Source organism: Passer domesticus, chromosome W (assembly GCF_036417665.1).
Source record: "Passer domesticus isolate bPasDom1 chromosome W, bPasDom1.hap1, whole genome shotgun sequence".
Taxonomy (NCBI): domain Eukaryota; kingdom Metazoa; phylum Chordata; class Aves; order Passeriformes; family Passeridae; genus Passer; species Passer domesticus.
The window spans coordinates 27,462,839-27,484,996 of NC_087511.1; positions in this window are offsets into that span (position 1 = coordinate 27,462,839).

Below are 22,158 nucleotides of genomic sequence, written 5' to 3' on the forward strand. Positions count from 1 at the left end.
GCAAAATGCTTTTCCCTCTGTCTAGCAAGGAGAAACTGCGCCAGCACAGTATACCTCCCCGGACTTGTGTTCTAAATTCCCGACCTCTCGGCATTACAGAAACTAACGGGAAGAGCAAGGTTATCCATGGTGGGCTGGGGCAGAACTAGCAACAAGCACAGCAAAGTTGTCCAAGAATACTTTGCATTCCAATGCTAATGCCAATACATGAGTCAGGCGAGTGGTAAGCCATGAGCTTATAGCAGTTAGAAAGCTGCGGACACAGTCCGGGTGTTGTGCGGCTTCACTCTTCGCATCCTAGAAGGTACCGCGCTCTCCGTCTCTCGGATGCGATCAAGCGGCTATTCGCGCAGAGAGCACTGTGCCGTTCTCTGTGCACTCCGGAGCTCTCATTCTGCCCAAAGACGCCTGGCAGCGGCACTTAACTTCGGACAGCTCCGTATCTCCCTATTCTTCATTTCTTGTCTTCTGCATCTCAGCAAAATGCTTTTCCCTCTGTCTAGCAAGGAGAAACTGTGCCAGCACAGTATACCTCCACGGACTTGTGTTCTAAATTCCCGACTTCTAGGCATCTCAGAAACTAACGGGAAGAGCAAGGTTATCCATGGTGGGCTGGGGCAGAACTAGCAGCAAGCACAACAAAGTTGTCCAAGAATACCTTGCATTCGAATGCTAATGCCAATTGAAGAGGCAGGCGAGTGGTAAGCCATGAACATCTAGCAGTTAGAAAGCTGAGGACACAGTCCGGGTGTTGTGCGGCTTCACTCTTCGCATCCTAGAAGGTACCGCGCTCTCCGTCTCTCGGATGTGATCAAGCGGCTATTCCCGCAGAGAGCACTGTGCCGGTCTCTGTGTGCTCCGGAGCTCTCTTTCTGCCCAATGACACCTGGCAGCGGCACTTATCTTCGGACAGCTCCGTATCTCCCTATTCTGCATTTCTTGTCTTCTGCATCTCAGCAAAATGCTTTTCCCTCTGTCTAGCAAGGAGAAACTGTGCCCGCACAGTATACCTCCCCGGACTTGTGTTCTAAATTCCCGACCTCTCGGCATTACAGAAACTAACGGGAAGAGCAAGGTTATCCATGGTGGGCTGGGGCAGAACTAGCAACAAGCACAGCAAAGTTGTCCAAGAATACTTTGCATTCCAATGCTAATGCCAATACATGAGTCAGGCGAGTGGTAAGCCATGAGCTTAAAGCAGTTAGAAAGCTGCGGACACAGTCCGGGTGTTGTGCGGCTTCACTCTTCGCATCCTAGAAGGTACCGCGCTCCCCGTCTCTCGGATGCGATCAAGCGGCTATTCCCGCAGAGAGCACTGTGCCGGTCTCTGTGCGCTCCGGAGCTCTCTTTCTGCCCAAAGACGCCAGGCAGCGGCACTTAACTTCGGACAGCTCCGTATCTCCCTATTCTTCATTTCTTGTCTTCTGCATCTCAGCAAAATGCTTTTCCCTCTGTCTAGCAAGGAGAAACTGTGCCAGCACAGTATACCTCCACGGACTTGTGTTCTAAATTCCCGACTTCTAGGCATCTCAGAAACTAACAGGAAGAGCAAGGTTATCCATGGTGGGCTGGGGCAGAACTAGCAACAAGCACAGCAAAGTTGTCCAAGAATACCTTGCATTCGAATGCTAATGCCAATTGAAGAGGCAGGCGAGTGGTAAGCCATGAACATCTTGCAGTTAGAAAGCTGAGGACACAGTCCGGGTGTTGTGCGGCTTCACTCTTCGCATCCTAGAAGGTACCGCGCTGTCCGTCTCTCGGATGTGATCAAGCGGCTATTCCCGCAGAGAGCACTGTGCCGGTCTCTGTGTGCTCCGGAGCTCTCTTTCTGCCCAATGACACCTGGCAGCGGCACTTATCTTCGGACAGCTCCGTATCTCCCTATTCTGCATTTCTTGTCTTCTGCATCTCAGCAAAATGCTTTTCCCTCTGTCTAGCAAGGAGAAACTGTGCCAGCACAGTATACCTCCCCGGACTTGTGTTCTAAATTCCCGACCTCTCGGCATTACAGAAACTAACGGGAAGAGCAAGGTTATCCATGGTGGGCTGGGGCAGAACTAGCAACAAGCACAGCAAAGTTGTCCAAGAATACCTTGCATTCTAATGCTAATGGCAATACATGAGGCAGGCGAGTGGTAAGCCATGAACTTCTAGCAGTTAGAAAGCTGAGGACACAGTCCGGGTGTTGTGCGGCTTCACTCTTCGCATCCTAGAAGGTACCGCGCTCTCCGTCTCTCGGTTGCGATCAAGCGGCTATTCGCGCAGAGAGCACTGTGCCGTTCTCTGTGCGCTCCGGAGCTCTCTTTCTGCCCAACAACGCCTGGCAGCGGCACTTGACTTCGGACAGCTCCGTATCTCCCTATTCTGCATGTCTTGTCTTCTGCAGCTCCGCAAAATGCTTTTCCCTCTGTCTAGCAAGGAGAAACTGTGCCAGCACAATATACCGCCCCGGACTTGTGTTCTAAATTCCCGACCTCTCGGCATCTCAGAAACTAACGGGAAGAGCAAGGTTATCCATGGTGGGCTGGGGCAGAACTAGCAGCAAGCACAACAAAGTTGTCCAAGAATACCTTGCATTCCAATGCTAATGCCAATTGAAGGGGCAGGCGAGTCGTAAGCCATGAACTTCTAGCAGTTAGAAAGCTGCGGACACAGTCCGGGTGTTGTGCGGCTTCACTCTTCGCATCCTAGAAGGTACCGCGCTCTCCGTCTCTCGGATGTGATCAAGCGGCTATTCCCGCAGAGAGCACTGTGCCGGTCTCTGTGATCTCCGGAGCTCTCTTTCTGCCCAATGACACCTGGCAGCGGCACTTATCTTCGGACAGCTCCGTATCTCCCTATTCTTCATTTCTTGTCTTCTGCATCTCAGCAAAATGCTTTTCCCTCTGTCTAGCAAGGAGAAACTGCGCCAGCACAGTATACCTCCCCGGACTTGTGTTCTAAATTCCCGACCTCTCGGCATTACAGAAACTAACGGGAAGAGCAAGGTTATCCATGGTGGGCTGGGGCAGAACTAGCAACAAGCACAGCAAAGTTGTCCAAGAATACTTTGCATTCCAATGCTAATGCCAATACATGAGTCAGGCGAGTGGTAAGCCATGAGCTTATAGCAGTTAGAAAGCTGCGGACACAGTCCGGGTGTTGTGCGGCTTCACTCTTCGCATCCTAGAAGGTACCGCGCTCTCCGTCTCTCGGATGCGATCAAGCGGCTATTCGCGCAGAGAGCACTGTGCCGTTCTCTGTGCACTCCGGAGCTCTCATTCTGCCCAAAGACGCCTGGCAGCGGCACTTAACTTCGGACAGCTCCGTATCTCCCTATTCTTCATTTCTTGTCTTCTGCATCTCAGCAAAATGCTTTTCCCTCTGTCTAGCAAGGAGAAACTGTGCCAGCACAGTATACCTCCACGGACTTGTGTTCTAAATTCCCGACTTCTAGGCATCTCAGAAACTAACGGGAAGAGCAAGGTTATCCATGGTGGGCTGGGGCAGAACTAGCAGCAAGCACAACAAAGTTGTCCAAGAATACCTTGCATTCGAATGCTAATGCCAATTGAAGAGGCAGGCGAGTGGTAAGCCATGAACATCTAGCAGTTAGAAAGCTGAGGACACAGTCCGGGTGTTGTGCGGCTTCACTCTTCGCATCCTAGAAGGTACCGCGCTCTCCGTCTCTCGGATGTGATCAAGCGGCTATTCCCGCAGAGAGCACTGTGCCGGTCTCTGTGTGCTCCGGAGCTCTCTTTCTGCCCAATGACACCTGGCAGCGGCACTTATCTTCGGACAGCTCCGTATCTCCCTATTCTGCATTTCTTGTCTTCTGCATCTCAGCAAAATGCTTTTCCCTCTGTCTAGCAAGGAGAAACTGTGCCCGCACAGTATACCTCCCCGGACTTGTGTTCTAAATTCCCGACCTCTCGGCATTACAGAAACTAACGGGAAGAGCAAGGTTATCCATGGTGGGCTGGGGCAGAACTAGCAACAAGCACAGCAAAGTTGTCCAAGAATACTTTGCATTCCAATGCTAATGCCAATACATGAGTCAGGCGAGTGGTAAGCCATGAGCTTAAAGCAGTTAGAAAGCTGCGGACACAGTCCGGGTGTTGTGCGGCTTCACTCTTCGCATCCTAGAAGGTACCGCGCTCCCCGTCTCTCGGATGCGATCAAGCGGCTATTCCCGCAGAGAGCACTGTGCCGGTCTCTGTGCGCTCCGGAGCTCTCTTTCTGCCCAAAGACGCCAGGCAGCGGCACTTAACTTCGGACAGCTCCGTATCTCCCTATTCTTCATTTCTTGTCTTCTGCATCTCAGCAAAATGCTTTTCCCTCTGTCTAGCAAGGAGAAACTGTGCCAGCACAGTATACCTCCACGGACTTGTGTTCTAAATTCCCGACTTCTAGGCATCTCAGAAACTAACAGGAAGAGCAAGGTTATCCATGGTGGGCTGGGGCAGAACTAGCAACAAGCACAGCAAAGTTGTCCAAGAATACCTTGCATTCGAATGCTAATGCCAATTGAAGAGGCAGGCGAGTGGTAAGCCATGAACATCTTGCAGTTAGAAAGCTGAGGACACAGTCCGGGTGTTGTGCGGCTTCACTCTTCGCATCCTAGAAGGTACCGCGCTGTCCGTCTCTCGGATGTGATCAAGCGGCTATTCCCGCAGAGAGCACTGTGCCGGTCTCTGTGTGCTCCGGAGCTCTCTTTCTGCCCAATGACACCTGGCAGCGGCACTTATCTTCGGACAGCTCCGTATCTCCCTATTCTGCATTTCTTGTCTTCTGCATCTCAGCAAAATGCTTTTCCCTCTGTCTAGCAAGGAGAAACTGTGCCAGCACAGTATACCTCCCCGGACTTGTGTTCTAAATTCCCGACCTCTCGGCATTACAGAAACTAACGGGAAGAGCAAGGTTATCCATGGTGGGCTGGGGCAGAACTAGCAACAAGCACAGCAAAGTTGTCCAAGAATACTTTGCATTCCAATGCTAATGCCAAAACATGAGTCAGGCGAGTGGTAAGCCATGAGCTTATAGCAGTTAGAAAGCTGCGGACACAGTCCGGGTGTTGTGCGGCTTCACTCTTCGCATCCTAGAAGGTACCGCGCTCCCCGTCTCTCGGATGCGATCAAGCGGCTATTCCCGCAGAGAGCACTGTGCCGGTCTCTGTGCGCTCCGGAGCTCTCTTTCTACCCAAAGACGCCAGGCAGCGGCACTTAACTTCGGACAGCTCCGTATCTCCCTATTCTTCATTTCTTGTCTTCTGCATCTCAGCAAAATGCTTTTCCCTCTGTCTAGCAAGGAGAAACTGTGCCAGCACAGTATACCTCCACGGACTTGTGTTCTAAATTCCCGACTTCTAGGCATCTCAGAAACTAACAGGAAGAGGAAGGTTATCCATGGTGGGCTGGGGCAGAACTAGCAACAAGCACAGCAAAGTTGTCCAAGAATACCTTGCATTCGAATGCTAATGCCAATACATGAGTCAGGCGAGTGGTAAGCCATGAGCTTATAGCAGTTAGAAAGCTGCGGACACAGTCCGGGTGTTGTGCGGCTTCACTCTTCGCATCCTAGAAGGTACCGCGCACTCCGTCTCTCGGATGCGATCAAGCGGCTATTCCCGCAGAGAGCACTTTGCCGGTCTCTGTGCGCTCCGGAGCTCTCTTTCTGCCCAAAGACGCCAGGCAGCGGCACTTAACTTCGGACAGCTCCGTATCTCCCTATTCTTCATTTCTTGTCTTCTGCATCTCAGCAAAATGCTTTTCCCTCTGTCTAGCAAGGAGAAACTGTGCCAGCACAGTATACCTCCACGGACTTGTGTTCTAAATTCCCGACTTCTAGGCATCTCAGAAACTAACAGGAAGAGCAAGGTTATCCATGGTGGGCTGGGGCAGAACTAGCAACAAGCACAGCAAAGTTGTCCAAGAATACCTTGCATTCTAATGCTAATGGCAATACATGAGGCAGGCGAGTGGTAAGCCATGAACTTCTAGCAGTTAGAAAGCTGAGGACACAGTCCGGGTGTTGTGCGGCTTCACTCTTCGCATCCTAGAAGGTACCGCGCTCTCCGTCTCTCGGTTGCGATCAAGCGGCTATTCGCGCAGAGAGCACTGTGCCGTTCTCTGTGCGCTCCGGAGCTCTCTTTCTGCCCAACAACGCCTGGCAGCGGCACTTGACTTCGGACAGCTCCGTATCTCCCTATTCTGCATGTCTTGTCTTCTGCAGCTCCGCAAAATGCTTTTCCCTCTGTCTAGCAAGGAGAAACTGTGCCAGCACAATATACCGCCCCGGACTTGTGTTCTAAACTCCCGACCTCTCGGCATCTCAGAAACTAACGGGAAGAGCAAGGTTATCCATGGTGGGCTGGGGCAGAACTAGCAGCAAGCACAACAAAGTTGTCCAAGAATACCTTGCATTCCAATGCTAATGCCAATTGAAGGGGCAGGCGAGTCGTAAGCCATGAACTTCTAGCAGTTAGAAAGCTGCGGACACAGTCCGGGTGTTGTGCGGCTTCACTCTTCGCATCCTAGAAGGTACCGCGCTCTCCGTCTCTCGGATGTGATCAAGCGGCTATTCCCGCAGAGAGCACTGTGCCGGTCTCTGTGATCTCCGGAGCTCTCTTTCTGCCCAATGACACCTGGCAGCGGCACTTATCTTCGGACAGCTCCGTATCTCCCTATTCTTCATTTCTTGTCTTCTGCATCTCAGCAAAATGCTTTTCCCTCTGTCTAGCAAGGAGAAACTGCGCCAGCACAGTATACCTCCCCGGACTTGTGTTCTAAATTCCCGACCTCTCGGCATTACAGAAACTAACGGGAAGAGCAAGGTTATCCATGGTGGGCTGGGGCAGAACTAGCAACAAGCACAGCAAAGTTGTCCAAGAATACTTTGCATTCCAATGCTAATGCCAATACATGAGTCAGGCGAGTGGTAAGCCATGAGCTTATAGCAGTTAGAAAGCTGCGGACACAGTCCGGGTGTTGTGCGGCTTCACTCTTCGCATCCTAGAAGGTACCGCGCTCTCCGTCTCTCGGATGCGATCAAGCGGCTATTCGCGCAGAGAGCACTGTGCCGTTCTCTGTGCACTCCGGAGCTCTCATTCTGCCCAAAGACGCCTGGCAGCGGCACTTAACTTCGGACAGCTCCGTATCTCCCTATTCTTCATTTCTTGTCTTCTGCATCTCAGCAAAATGCTTTTCCCTCTGTCTAGCAAGGAGAAACTGTGCCAGCACAGTATACCTCCACGGACTTGTGTTCTAAATTCCCGACTTCTAGGCATCTCAGAAACTAACGGGAAGAGCAAGGTTATCCATGGTGGGCTGGGGCAGAACTAGCAGCAAGCACAACAAAGTTGTCCAAGAATACCTTGCATTCGAATGCTAATGCCAATTGAAGAGGCAGGCGAGTGGTAAGCCATGAACATCTAGCAGTTAGAAAGCTGAGGACACAGTCCGGGTGTTGTGCGGCTTCACTCTTCGCATCCTAGAAGGTACCGCGCTCTCCGTCTCTCGGATGTGATCAAGCGGCTATTCCCGCAGAGAGCACTGTGCCGGTCTCTGTGTGCTCCGGAGCTCTCTTTCTGCCCAATGACACCTGGCAGCGGCACTTATCTTCGGACAGCTCCGTATCTCCCTATTCTGCATTTCTTGTCTTCTGCATCTCAGCAAAATGCTTTTCCCTCTGTCTAGCAAGGAGAAACTGTGCCCGCACAGTATACCTCCCCGGACTTGTGTTCTAAATTCCCGACCTCTCGGCATTACAGAAACTAACGGGAAGAGCAAGGTTATCCATGGTGGGCTGGGGCAGAACTAGCAACAAGCACAGCAAAGTTGTCCAAGAATACTTTGCATTCCAATGCTAATGCCAAAACATGAGTCAGGCGAGTGGTAAGCCATGAGCTTATAGCAGTTAGAAAGCTGCGGACACAGTCCGGGTGTTGTGCGGCTTCACTCTTCGCATCCTAGAAGGTACCGCGCTCCCCGTCTCTCGGATGCGATCAAGCGGCTATTCCCGCAGAGAGCACTGTGCCGGTCTCTGTGCGCTCCGGAGCTCTCTTTCTACCCAAAGACGCCAGGCAGCGGCACTTAACTTCGGACAGCTCCGTATCTCCCTATTCTTCATTTCTTGTCTTCTGCATCTCAGCAAAATGCTTTTCCCTCTGTCTAGCAAGGAGAAACTGTGCCAGCACAGTATACCTCCACGGACTTGTGTTCTAAATTCCCGACTTCTAGGCATCTCAGAAACTAACAGGAAGAGGAAGGTTATCCATGGTGGGCTGGGGCAGAACTAGCAACAAGCACAGCAAAGTTGTCCAAGAATACCTTGCATTCGAATGCTAATGCCAATACATGAGTCAGGCGAGTGGTAAGCCATGAGCTTATAGCAGTTAGAAAGCTGCGGACACAGTCCGGGTGTTGTGCGGCTTCACTCTTCGCATCCTAGAAGGTACCGCGCACTCCGTCTCTCGGATGCGATCAAGCGGCTATTCCCGCAGAGAGCACTTTGCCGGTCTCTGTGCGCTCCGGAGCTCTCTTTCTGCCCAAAGACGCCAGGCAGCGGCACTTAACTTCGGACAGCTCCGTATCTCCCTATTCTTCATTTCTTGTCTTCTGCATCTCAGCAAAATGCTTTTCCCTCTGTCTAGCAAGGAGAAACTGTGCCAGCACAGTATACCTCCACGGACTTGTGTTCTAAATTCCCGACTTCTAGGCATCTCAGAAACTAACAGGAAGAGCAAGGTTATCCATGGTGGGCTGGGGCAGAACTAGCAACAAGCACAGCAAAGTTGTCCAAGAATACCTTGCATTCTAATGCTAATGGCAATACATGAGGCAGGCGAGTGGTAAGCCATGAACTTCTAGCAGTTAGAAAGCTGAGGACACAGTCCGGGTGTTGTGCGGCTTCACTCTTCGCATCCTAGAAGGTACCGCGCTCTCCGTCTCTCGGTTGCGATCAAGCGGCTATTCGCGCAGAGAGCACTGTGCCGTTCTCTGTGCGCTCCGGAGCTCTCTTTCTGCCCAACAACGCCTGGCAGCGGCACTTGACTTCGGACAGCTCCGTATCTCCCTATTCTGCATGTCTTGTCTTCTGCAGCTCCGCAAAATGCTTTTCCCTCTGTCTAGCAAGGAGAAACTGTGCCAGCACAATATACCGCCCCGGACTTGTGTTCTAAACTCCCGACCTCTCGGCATCTCAGAAACTAACGGGAAGAGCAAGGTTATCCATGGTGGGCTGGGGCAGAACTAGCAGCAAGCACAACAAAGTTGTCCAAGAATACCTTGCATTCCAATGCTAATGCCAATTGAAGGGGCAGGCGAGTCGTAAGCCATGAACTTCTAGCAGTTAGAAAGCTGCGGACACAGTCCGGGTGTTGTGCGGCTTCACTCTTCGCATCCTAGAAGGTACCGCGCTCTCCGTCTCTCGGATGTGATCAAGCGGCTATTCCCGCAGAGAGCACTGTGCCGGTCTCTGTGATCTCCGGAGCTCTCTTTCTGCCCAATGACACCTGGCAGCGGCACTTATCTTCGGACAGCTCCGTATCTCCCTATTCTTCATTTCTTGTCTTCTGCATCTCAGCAAAATGCTTTTCCCTCTGTCTAGCAAGGAGAAACTGCGCCAGCACAGTATACCTCCCCGGACTTGTGTTCTAAATTCCCGACCTCTCGGCATTACAGAAACTAACGGGAAGAGCAAGGTTATCCATGGTGGGCTGGGGCAGAACTAGCAACAAGCACAGCAAAGTTGTCCAAGAATACTTTGCATTCCAATGCTAATGCCAATACATGAGTCAGGCGAGTGGTAAGCCATGAGCTTATAGCAGTTAGAAAGCTGCGGACACAGTCCGGGTGTTGTGCGGCTTCACTCTTCGCATCCTAGAAGGTACCGCGCTCTCCGTCTCTCGGATGCGATCAAGCGGCTATTCGCGCAGAGAGCACTGTGCCGTTCTCTGTGCACTCCGGAGCTCTCATTCTGCCCAAAGACGCCTGGCAGCGGCACTTAACTTCGGACAGCTCCGTATCTCCCTATTCTTCATTTCTTGTCTTCTGCATCTCAGCAAAATGCTTTTCCCTCTGTCTAGCAAGGAGAAACTGTGCCAGCACAGTATACCTCCACGGACTTGTGTTCTAAATTCCCGACTTCTAGGCATCTCAGAAACTAACGGGAAGAGCAAGGTTATCCATGGTGGGCTGGGGCAGAACTAGCAGCAAGCACAACAAAGTTGTCCAAGAATACCTTGCATTCGAATGCTAATGCCAATTGAAGAGGCAGGCGAGTGGTAAGCCATGAACATCTAGCAGTTAGAAAGCTGAGGACACAGTCCGGGTGTTGTGCGGCTTCACTCTTCGCATCCTAGAAGGTACCGCGCTCTCCGTCTCTCGGATGTGATCAAGCGGCTATTCCCGCAGAGAGCACTGTGCCGGTCTCTGTGTGCTCCGGAGCTCTCTTTCTGCCCAATGACACCTGGCAGCGGCACTTATCTTCGGACAGCTCCGTATCTCCCTATTCTGCATTTCTTGTCTTCTGCATCTCAGCAAAATGCTTTTCCCTCTGTCTAGCAAGGAGAAACTGTGCCAGCACAGTATACCTCCCCGGACTTGTGTTCTAAATTCCCGACCTCTCGGCATTACAGAAACTAACGGGAAGAGCAAGGTTATCCATGGTGGGCTGGGGCAGAACTAGCAACAAGCACAGCAAAGTTGTCCAAGAATACTTTGCATTCCAATGCTAATGCCAAAACATGAGTCAGGCGAGTGGTAAGCCATGAGCTTATAGCAGTTAGAAAGCTGCGGACACAGTCCGGGTGTTGTGCGGCTTCACTCTTCGCATCCTAGAAGGTACCGCGCTCCCCGTCTCTCGGATGCGATCAAGCGGCTATTCCCGCAGAGAGCACTGTGCCGGTCTCTGTGCGCTCCGGAGCTCTCTTTCTACCCAAAGACGCCAGGCAGCGGCACTTAACTTCGGACAGCTGCGTATCTCCCTATTCTTCATTTCTTGTCTTCTGCATCTCAGCAAAATGCTTTTCCCTCTGTCTAGCAAGGAGAAACTGTGCCAGCACAGTATACCTCCACGGACTTGTGTTCTAAATTCCCGACTTCTAGGCATCTCAGAAACTAACAGGAAGAGGAAGGTTATCCATGGTGGGCTGGGGCAGAACTAGCAACAAGCACAGCAAAGTTGTCCAAGAATACCTTGCATTCGAATGCTAATGCCAATACATGAGTCAGGCGAGTGGTAAGCCATGAGCTTATAGCAGTTAGAAAGCTGCGGACACAGTCCGGGTGTTGTGCGGCTTCACTCTTCGCATCCTAGAAGGTACCGCGCACTCCGTCTCTCGGATGCGATCAAGCGGCTATTCCCGCAGAGAGCACTTTGCCGGTCTCTGTGCGCTCCGGAGCTCTCTTTCTGCCCAAAGACGCCAGGCAGCGGCACTTAACTTCGGACAGCTCCGTATCTCCCTATTCTTCATTTCTTGTCTTCTGCATCTCAGCAAAATGCTTTTCCCTCTGTCTAGCAAGGAGAAACTGTGCCAGCACAGTATACCTCCACGGACTTGTGTTCTAAATTCCCGACTTCTAGGCATCTCAGAAACTAACAGGAAGAGCAAGGTTATCCATGGTGGGCTGGGGCAGAACTAGCAACAAGCACAGCAAAGTTGTCCAAGAATACCTTGCATTCTAATGCTAATGGCAATACATGAGGCAGGCGAGTGGTAAGCCATGAACTTCTAGCAGTTAGAAAGCTGAGGACACAGTCCGGGTGTTGTGCGGCTTCACTCTTCGCATCCTAGAAGGTACCGCGCTCTCCGTCTCTCGGTTGCGATCAAGCGGCTATTCGCGCAGAGAGCACTGTGCCGTTCTCTGTGCGCTCCGGAGCTCTCTTTCTGCCCAACAACGCCTGGCAGCGGCACTTGACTTCGGACAGCTCCGTATCTCCCTATTCTGCATGTCTTGTCTTCTGCAGCTCCGCAAAATGCTTTTCCCTCTGTCTAGCAAGGAGAAACTGCGCCAGCACAGTATACCTCCCCGGACTTGTGTTCTAAATTCCCGACCTCTCGGCATTACAGAAACTAACGGGAAGAGCAAGGTTATCCATGGTGGGCTGGGGCAGAACTAGCAACAAGCACAGCAAAGTTGTCCAAGAATACTTTGCATTCCAATGCTAATGCCAATACATGAGTCAGGCGAGTGGTAAGCCATGAGCTTATAGCAGTTAGAGAGCTGCGGACACAGTCCGGGTGTTGTGCGGCTTCACTCTTCGCATCCTAGAAGGTACCGCGCTCTCCGTCTCTCGGATGCGATCAAGCGGCTATTCGCGCAGAGAGCACTGTGCCGTTCTCTGTGCACTCCGGAGCTCTCATTCTGCCGAAAGACGCCTGGCAGCGGCACTTAACTTCGGACAGCTCCGTATCTCCCTATTCTTCATTTCTTGTCTTCTGCATCTCAGCAAAATGCTTTTCCCTCTGTCTAGCAAGGAGAAACTGTGCCAGCACAGTATACCTCCACGGACTTGTGTTCTAAATTCCCGACTTCTAGGCATCTCAGAAACTAACGGGAAGAGCAAGGTTATCCATGGTGGGCTGGGGCAGAACAAGCAGCAAGCACAACAAAGTTGTCCAAGAATACCTTGCATTCGAATGCTAATGCCAATTGAAGAGGCAGGCGAGTGGTAAGCCATGAACATCTAGCAGTTAGAAAGCTGAGGACACAGTCCGGGTGTTGTGCGGCTTCACTCTTCGCATCCTAGAAGGTACCGCGCTCTCCGTCTCTCGGATGTGATCAAGCGGCTATTCCCGCAGAGAGCACTGTGCCGGTCTCTGTGTGCTCCGGAGCTCTCTTTCTGCCCAATGACACCTGGCAGCGGCACTTATCTTCGGACAGCTCCGTATCTCCCTATTCTGCATTTCTTGTCTTCTGCATCTCAGCAAAATGCTTTTCCCTCTGTCTAGCAAGGAGAAACTGTGCCCGCACAGTATACCTCCCCGGACTTGTGTTCTAAATTCCCGACCTCTCGGCATTACAGAAACTAACGGGAAGAGCAAGGTTATCCATGGTGGGCTGGGGCAGAACTAGCAACAAGCACAGCAAAGTTGTCCAAGAATACTTTGCATTCCAATGCTAATGCCAATACATGAGTCAGGCGAGTGGTAAGCCATGAGCTTAAAGCAGTTAGAAAGCTGCGGACACAGTCCGGGTGTTGTGCGGCTTCACTCTTCGCATCCTAGAAGGTACCGCGCTCCCCGTCTCTCGGATGCGATCAAGCGGCTATTCCCGCAGAGAGCACTGTGCCGGTCTCTGTGCGCTCCGGAGCTCTCTTTCTGCCCAAAGACGCCAGGCAGCGGCACTTAACTTCGGACAGCTCCGTATCTCCCTATTCTTCATTTCTTGTCTTCTGCATCTCAGCAAAATGCTTTTCCCTCTGTCTAGCAAGGAGAAACTGTGCCAGCACAGTATACCTCCACGGACTTGTGTTCTAAATTCCCGACTTCTAGGCATCTCAGAAACTAACAGGAAGAGCAAGGTTATCCATGGTGGGCTGGGGCAGAACTAGCAACAAGCACAGCAAAGTTGTCCAAGAATACCTTGCATTCGAATGCTAATGCCAATTGAAGAGGCAGGCGAGTGGTAAGCCATGAACATCTTGCAGTTAGAAAGCTGAGGACACAGTCCGGGTGTTGTGCGGCTTCACTCTTCGCATCCTAGAAGGTACCGCGCTGTCCGTCTCTCGGATGTGATCAAGCGGCTATTCCCGCAGAGAGCACTGTGCCGGTCTCTGTGTGCTCCGGAGCTCTCTTTCTGCCCAATGACACCTGGCAGCGGCACTTATCTTCGGACAGCTCCGTATCTCCCTATTCTGCATTTCTTGTCTTCTGCATCTCAGCAAAATGCTTTTCCCTCTGTCTAGCAAGGAGAAACTGTGCCAGCACAGTATACCTCCCCGGACTTGTGTTCTAAATTCCCGACCTCTCGGCATTACAGAAACTAACGGGAAGAGCAAGGTTATCCATGGTGGGCTGGGGCAGAACTAGCAACAAGCACAGCAAAGTTGTCCAAGAATACTTTGCATTCCAATGCTAATGCCAATACATGAGTCAGGCGAGTGGTAAGCCATGAGCTTATAGCAGTTAGAAAGCTGCAAACACAGTCCGGGTGTTGTGCGGCTTCACTCTTCGCATCCTAGAAGGTACCGCGCTCCCCGTCTCTCGGATGCGATCAAGCGGCTATTCCCGCAGAGAGCACTGTGCCGGTCTCTGTGCGCTCCGGAGCTCTCTTTCTACCCAAAGACGCCAGGCAGCGGCACTTAACTTCGGACAGCTGCGTATCTCCCTATTCTTCATTTCTTGTCTTCTGCATCTCAGCAAAATGCTTTTCCCTCTGTCTAGCAAGGAGAAACTGTGCCAGCACAGTATACCTCCACGGACTTGTGTTCTAAATTCCCGACTTCTAGGCATCTCAGAAACTAACAGGAAGAGGAAGGTTATCCATGGTGGGCTGGGGCAGAACTAGCAACAAGCACAGCAAAGTTGTCCAAGAATACCTTGCATTCGAATGCTAATGCCAATACATGAGTCAGGCGAGTGGTAAGCCATGAGCTTATAGCAGTTAGAAAGCTGCGGACACAGTCCGGGTGTTGTGCGGCTTCACTCTTCGCATCCTAGAAGGTACCGCGCACTCCGTCTCTCGGATGCGATCAAGCGGCTATTCCCGCAGAGAGCACTTTGCCGGTCTCTGTGCGCTCCGGAGCTCTCTTTCTGCCCAAAGACGCCAGGCAGCGGCACTTAACTTCGGACAGCTCCGTATCTCCCTATTCTTCATTTCTTGTCTTCTGCATCTCAGCAAAATGCTTTTCCCTCTGTCTAGCAAGGAGAAACTGTGCCAGCACAGTATACCTCCACGGACTTGTGTTCTAAATTCCCGACTTCTAGGCATCTCAGAAACTAACAGGAAGAGCAAGGTTATCCATGGTGGGCTGGGGCAGAACTAGCAACAAGCACAGCAAAGTTGTCCAAGAATACCTTGCATTCTAATGCTAATGGCAATACATGAGGCAGGCGAGTGGTAAGCCATGAACTTCTAGCAGTTAGAAAGCTGAGGACACAGTCCGGGTGTTGTGCGGCTTCACTCTTCGCATCCTAGAAGGTACCGCGCTCTCCGTCTCTCGGTTGCGATCAAGCGGCTATTCGCGCAGAGAGCACTGTGCCGTTCTCTGTGCGCTCCGGAGCTCTCTTTCTGCCCAACAACGCCTGGCAGCGGCACTTGACTTCGGACAGCTCCGTATCTCCCTATTCTGCATTTCTTGTCTTCTGCATCTCAGCAAAATGCTTTTCCCTCTGTCTAGCAAGGAGAAACTGTGCCAGCACAATATACCGCCCCGGACTTGTGTTCTAAATTCCCGACCTCTCGGCATCTCAGAAACTAACGGGAAGAGCAAGGTTATCCATGGTGGGCTGGGGCAGAACTAGCAGCAAGCACAACAAAGTTGTCCAAGAATACCTTGCATTCCAATGCTAATGCCAATTGAAGGGGCAGGCGAGTCGTAAGCCATGAACTTCTAGCAGTTAGAAAGCTGCGGACACAGTCCGGGTGTTGTGCGGCTTCACTCTTCGCATCCTAGAAGGTACCGCGCTCTCCGTCTCTCGGATGTGATCAAGCGGCTATTCCCGCAGAGAGCACTGTGCCGGTCTCTGTGATCTCCGGAGCTCTCTTTCTGCCCAATGACACCTGGCAGCGGCACTTATCTTCGGACAGCTCCGTATCTCCCTATTCTTCATTTCTTGTCTTCTGCATCTCAGCAAAATGCTTTTCCCTCTGTCTAGCAAGGAGAAACTGTGCCAGCACAGTATACCTCCCCGGACTTGTGTTCTAAATTCCCGACCTCTCGGCATTACAGAAACTAACGGGAAGAGCAAGGTTATCCATGGTGGGCTGGGGCAGAACTAGCAACAAGCACAGCAAAGTTGTCCAAGAATACTTTGCATTCCAATGCTAATGCCAATACATGAGTCAGGCGAGTGGAAAGCCATGAGCTTATAGCAGTTAGAAAGCTGCGGACACAGTCCGGGTGTTGTGCGGCTTCACTCTTCGCATCCTAGAAGGTACCGCGCTCCCCGTCTCTCGGATGCGATCAAGCGGCTATTCCCGCAGAGAGCACTGTGCCGGTCTCTGTGCGCTCCGGAGCTCTCTTTCTGCCCAAAGACGCCAGGCAGCGGCACTTAACTTCGGACAGCTCCGTATCTCCGTATTCTGCATTTCTTGTCTTCTGCATCTCAGCAAAATGCTTTTCCCTCTGTCTAGCAAGGAGAAACTGTGCCAGCACAGTATACCTCCCCGGACTTGTGTTCTAAATTCCCGACTTCTAGGCATCTCAGAAACTAACGGGAAGAGCAAGGTTATCCATGGTGGGCTGGGGCAGAACTAGCAACAAGCACAGCAAAGTTGTCCAAGAATACCTTGCATTCAAATGCTAATGCCAATACATGAGTCAGGCGAGTGGTAAGCCATGAGCTTATAGCAGTTAGAAAGCTGCGGACACAGTCCGGGTGTTGTGCGGCTTCACTCTTCGCATCCTAGAAGGTACCGCGCTCTCCGTCTCTCGGATGCGATCAAGCGGCTATTCGCGCAGAGAGCACTGTGCCGGTCACTGTGCGATCCGGAGCTCTCTTTCTGCCCAAAGACGCCTGGCAGCGGCACTTAACTTCGGACAGCTCCGTATCTCCCTATTCTGCATTTCTTGTCTTCTGCATCTCAGCAAAATGCTTTTCCACTCTGTCTAGCAAGGAGAAATTGTGCCAGCACAGTATACCTCCCCGGACTTGTGTTCTAAATTCCCGACTTCTCAGCATCTCAGAAACTAACGGGAAGAGCATGGTTATCCATGGTGGGCTGGGGCAGAACTAGCAGCAAGCACAACAAAGTTGTCCAAGAATACCTTGCATTCGAATGCTAATGCCAATTGAGGTGGCCGGCGAGTTGTAAGCGATGAACTTCTAGCAGTTAGAAAGCTGCGGACACAGTCCGGGTGTTGTGCGGCTTCACTCTTCGCATCCTAGAAGGTACCGCGCTCTCCGTCTCTCGGATGCGATCAAGCGGCTATTCCCGCAGAGAGCACTGTGCCGGTCACTGTGCGCTCCTGAGCTCTCTTTCTGCCCAAAGACGCCTGGCAGCGGCACTTAACTTCGGACAGCTCCGTATCTCCCTATTCTGCATTTCTTGTCTTCTGCATCTCAGCAAAATGCTTTTCCCTCTGTCTAGCAAGGAGAAACTGTGGCAGCACTGTATACCTCCACGGACTTGTGTTCTAAATTCCCGACCTCTCGGCATTACAGAAACTAACGGGAAGAGCAAGGTTATCCATGGTGGGCTGGGGCAGAACTAGCAACAAGCACAGCAAAGTTGTCCAAGAATACTTTGCATTCCAATGCAAATGCCAATTGAAGAGGCAGGCGAGTGGTAAGCCATGAACTTCTAGCAGTTAGAAATCTGAGGACACAGTCCGGGTGTTGTGCGGTTTCACTCTTCGCATCCTAGAAGGTACCGCGCTCTCCGTCTCTCGGATGCGATCAAGCGGCTATTCGCGCAGAGAGCACTGTGCCGTTCTCTGTGCGCTCCGGAGCTCTCTTTCTGCCCAAAGACGCCTGGCAGCGGCACTTAACTTCGGACAGCTCCGTATCTCCGTATTCTGCATTTCTTGTCTTCTGCATCTCAGCAAAATGCTTTTCCCTCTGTCTAGCAAGGAGAAACTGTGCCAGCACAGTATACCGCCCCGGACTTGTGTTCTAAATTCCCGACCTCTCGGCATCTCAGAAACTAACGGGAAGAGCAAGGTTATCCATGGTGGGCTGGGGCAGAACTAGCAGCAAGCAGTACAAAGTTGTCCAAGAATACCTTGCATTCCAATGCTAATGCCAATTGAAGGGGCAGGCGAGTGGTAAGCCATGAACTTCTAGCAGTTAGAAAGCTGCGGACACAGTCCGGGTGTTGTGCGGCTTCACTCTTCGCATCCTAGAAGGTACCGCGCTCTCCGTCTCTCGGATGTGATCAAGCGGCTATTCCCGCAGAGAGCACTGTGCCGGTCTCTGTGTGCTCCGGAGCTCTCTTTCTGCCCAATGACACCTGGCAGCGGCACTTATCTTCGGACAGCTCCGTATCTCCCTATTCTGCATTTCTTGTCTTCTGCATCTCAGCAAAATGCTTTTCCCTCTGTCTAGCAAGGAGAAACTGTGCCAGCACAGTATACCTCCCCGGACTTGTGTTCTAAATTCCCGACCTCTCGGCATTACAGAAACTAACGGGAAGAGCAAGGTTATCCATGGTGGGCTGGGGCAGAACTAGCAACAAGCACAGCAAAGTTGTCCAAGAATACTTTGCATTCCAATGCTAATGCCAATACATGAGTCAGGCGAGTGGTAAGCCATGAGCTTATAGCAGTTAGAAAGCTGCGGACACAGTCCGGGTGTTGTGCGGCTTCACTCTTCGCATCCTAGAAGGTACCGCGCTCCCCGTCTCTCGGATGCGATCAAGCGGCTATTCCCGCCGAGAGCACTGTGCCGGTCTCTGTGCGCTCCGGAGCTCTCTTTCTGCCCAATGACGCCAGGCAGCGGCACTTAACTTCGGACAGCTCCGTATCTCCCTATTCTTCATTTCTTGTCTTCTGCATCTCAGCAAAATGCTTTTCCCTCTGTCTAGCAAGGAGAAACTGTGCCAGCACAGTATACCTCCCAGGACTTGTGTTCTAAATTCCCGACTTCTAGGCATCTCAGAAACTAACAGGAAGAGCAAGGTTATCCATGGTGGGCTGGGGGAGAACTAGCAACAAGCACAGCAAAGTTGTCCAAGAATACCTTGCATTCTAATGCTAATGACAATACATGAGGCAGGCGAGTGGTAAGCCATGAACTTCTAGCAGTTAGAAAGCTGCGGACACAGTCCGGGTGTTGTGCGGCTTCACTCTTCGCATCCTAGAAGGTACCGCGCTCTCCGTCTCTCGGATGCGATCAAGCGGCTATTCGCGCAGAGAGCACTGTGCCGGTCTCTGTGATCTCCGGAGCTCTCTTTCTGCCCAATGACACCTGGCAGCGGCACTTATCTTCGGACAGCTCCGTATCTCCCTATTCTGCATTTCTTGTCTTCTGCATCTCAGCAAAATGCTTTTCCCTCTGTCTAGCAAGGAGAAACTGTGCCAGCACAGTATACCTCCCAGGACTTGTGTTCTAAATTCCCGACCTCTCGGCATTACAGAAACTAACGGGAAGAGCAAGGTTATCCATGGTGGGCTGGGGCAGAACTAGCAACAAGCACAGCAAAGTTGTCCAAGAATACTTTGCATTCCAATGCTAATGCCAATACATGAGTCAGGCGAGTGGTAAGCCATGAGCTTATAGCAGTTAAAAAGCTGCGGACACAGTCCGGGTGTTGTGCGGCTTCACTCTTCGCATCCTAGAAGGTACTGCGCTCCCCGTCTCTCGGATGCGATCAAGCGGCTATTCCCGCAGAGAGCACTGTGCCGGTCTCTGTGCGCTCCGGAGCTCTCTTTCTGCCCAATGACGCCAGGCAGCGGCACTTAACTTCGGACAGCTCCGTATCTCCCTATTCTTCATTTCTTGTCTTCTGCATCTCAGCAAAATGCTTTTCCCTCTGTCTAGCAAGGAGAAACTGTGCCAGCACAGTATACCTCCCAGGACTTGTGTTCTAAATTCCCGACTTCTAGGCATCTCAGAAACTAACAGGAAGAGCAAGGTTATCCATGGTGGGCTGGGAGAGAACTAGCAACAAGCACAGCAAAGTTGTCCAAGAATACCTTGCATTCTAATGCTAATGACAATACATGAGGCAGGCGAGTGGTAAGCCATGAACTTCTAGAAGTTAGAAAGCTGCGGACACAGTCCGGGTGTTGTGCGGCTTCACTCTTCGCATCCTAGAAGGTACCGCGCTCTCCGTCTCTCGGATGCGATCAAGCGGCTATTCGCGCAGAGAGCACTGTGCCGTTCTCGGTGCGCTCCGGAGCTCTCTTTCTGCCCAAAGACGCCTGGCAGCGGCACTTAACTTCGGACAGCTCCGTATCTCCCTATTCTTCATTTCTTGTCTTCTGCAGCTCCGCAAAATGCTTTTCCCTCTGTCTAGCAAGGAGAAACTGTGCCAGCACAGTATACCTCCCCGGACTTGTGTTCTAAATTCCCGACCTCTCGGCATTACAGAAACTAACGGGAAGAGCAAGGTTATCCATGGTGGGCTGGGGCAGAACTAGCAACAAGCACAGCAAAGTTGTCCAAGAATACTTTGCATTCCAATGCTAATGCCAATACATGAGTCAGGCGAGTGGTAAGCCATGAGCTTATAGCAGTTAGAAAGCTGCGGACACAGTCCGGGTGTTGTGCGGCTTCACTCTTCGCATCCTAGAAGGTACCGCGCTCTCCGTCTCTCGGATGCGATCAAGCGGCTATTCGCGCAGAGAGCACTGTGCCGTTCTCTGTGCGCTCCGGAGCTCTCATTCTGCCCAAAGACGCCTGGCAGCGGCAGTTAACTTCGGACAGCTCCGTATCTCCCTATTCTGCATTTCTTGTCTTCTGCATCTCAGCAAAATGCTTTTCCCTCTCTCTAGAAAGGAGAAACTGTGCCAGCACAGTATACCTCCACGGACTTGTGTTCTAAATTCCCGACTTCTAGGCATCTCAGAAACTAACGGGAAGAGCAAGGTTATCCATGGTGGGCTGGGGCAGAACTAGCAGCAAGCACAACAATGTTGTCCAAGAATACCTTGCATTCGAATGCTAATGCCAATTGAAGAGGCAGGCGAGTGGTAAGCCATGAACATCTAGCAGTTAGAAAGCTGAGGACACAGTCCGGGTGTTGTGCGGCTTCACTCTTCGCATCCTAGAAGGTACCGCGCTCTCCGTCTCTAGGATGTGATCAAGCGGCTATTCCCGCAGAGAGCACTGTGCCGGTCTCTGTGTGCTCCGGAGCTCCCTTTCTGCCCAATGACACCTGGCAGCGGCACTTATCTTCAGACAGCTCCGTATCTCCCTATTCTGCATTTCTTGTCTTCTGCATCTCAGCAAAATGCTTTTCCCTCTGTCTAGCAAGGAGAAACTGTGCCAGCACAGTATACCTCCCCGGACTTGTGTTCTAAATTCCCGACCTCTCGGCATTACAGAAACTAACGGGAAGAGCAAGGTTATCCATGGTGGGCTGGGGCAGAACTAGCAACAAGCACAGCAAAGTTGTCCAAGAATACTTTGCATTCCAATGCTAATGCCAATACATGAGTCAGGCGAGTGGTAAGCCATGAGCTTATAGCAGTTAGAAAGCTGCGGACACAGTCCGGGTGTTGTGCGGCTTCACTCTTCACATCCTAGAAGGTACTGCGCTCTCCGTCTCTCGGATGCGATCAAGCGGCTATTCCCGCAGAGAGCACTTTGCCGGTCTCTGTGCGCTCCGGAGCTCCCTTTCTGCCCAATGACACCTGGCAGCGGCACTTATCTTCAGACAGCTCCGTATCTCCCTATTCTGCATTTCTTGTCTTCTGCATCTCAGCAAAATGCTTTTCCCTCTGTCTAGCAAGGAGAAACTGTGCCAGCACAGTATACCTCCCCGGACTTGTGTTCTAAATTCCCGACTTCTAGGCATCTCAGAAACTAACGGGAAGAGCAAGGTTATCCATGGTGGGCGGGGGCAGAACTAGTAGCAAGCACAACAAAGTTGTCCAAGAATACCTTGCATTCCAATGCTAATGCCAATTGAAGAGGCAGGCGAGTGGTAAGCCATGAACTTCTAGCAGTTAGAAAGCTGCGGACACAGTCCGGGTGTTGTGCGGCTTCACTCTTCGCATCCTAGAAGGTACCGCGCTCTCCGTCTCTCGGATGCGATCAAGCGGCTATTCGCGCAGAGAGCACTGTGCCATTCTCTGTGCGCTCCGGAGCTCTCTTTCTGCCCAAAGACGCCTGGCAGCGGCACTTAACTTCGGACACCTCCGTATCTCCCTATTCTGCATTTCTTGTCTTCTGCATCTCAGCAAAATGCTTTTCCCTCTCTCTAGCAAGGAGAAACTGTGCCAGCACAGTATACCGCCCCGGACATGTGTTCTAAATTCCCGACCTCTCGGCATCTCAGAAACTAACGGGAAGAGCAAGGTTATCCATGGTGGGCTGGGGCAGAACTAGCAGCAAGCACAACAAAGTTG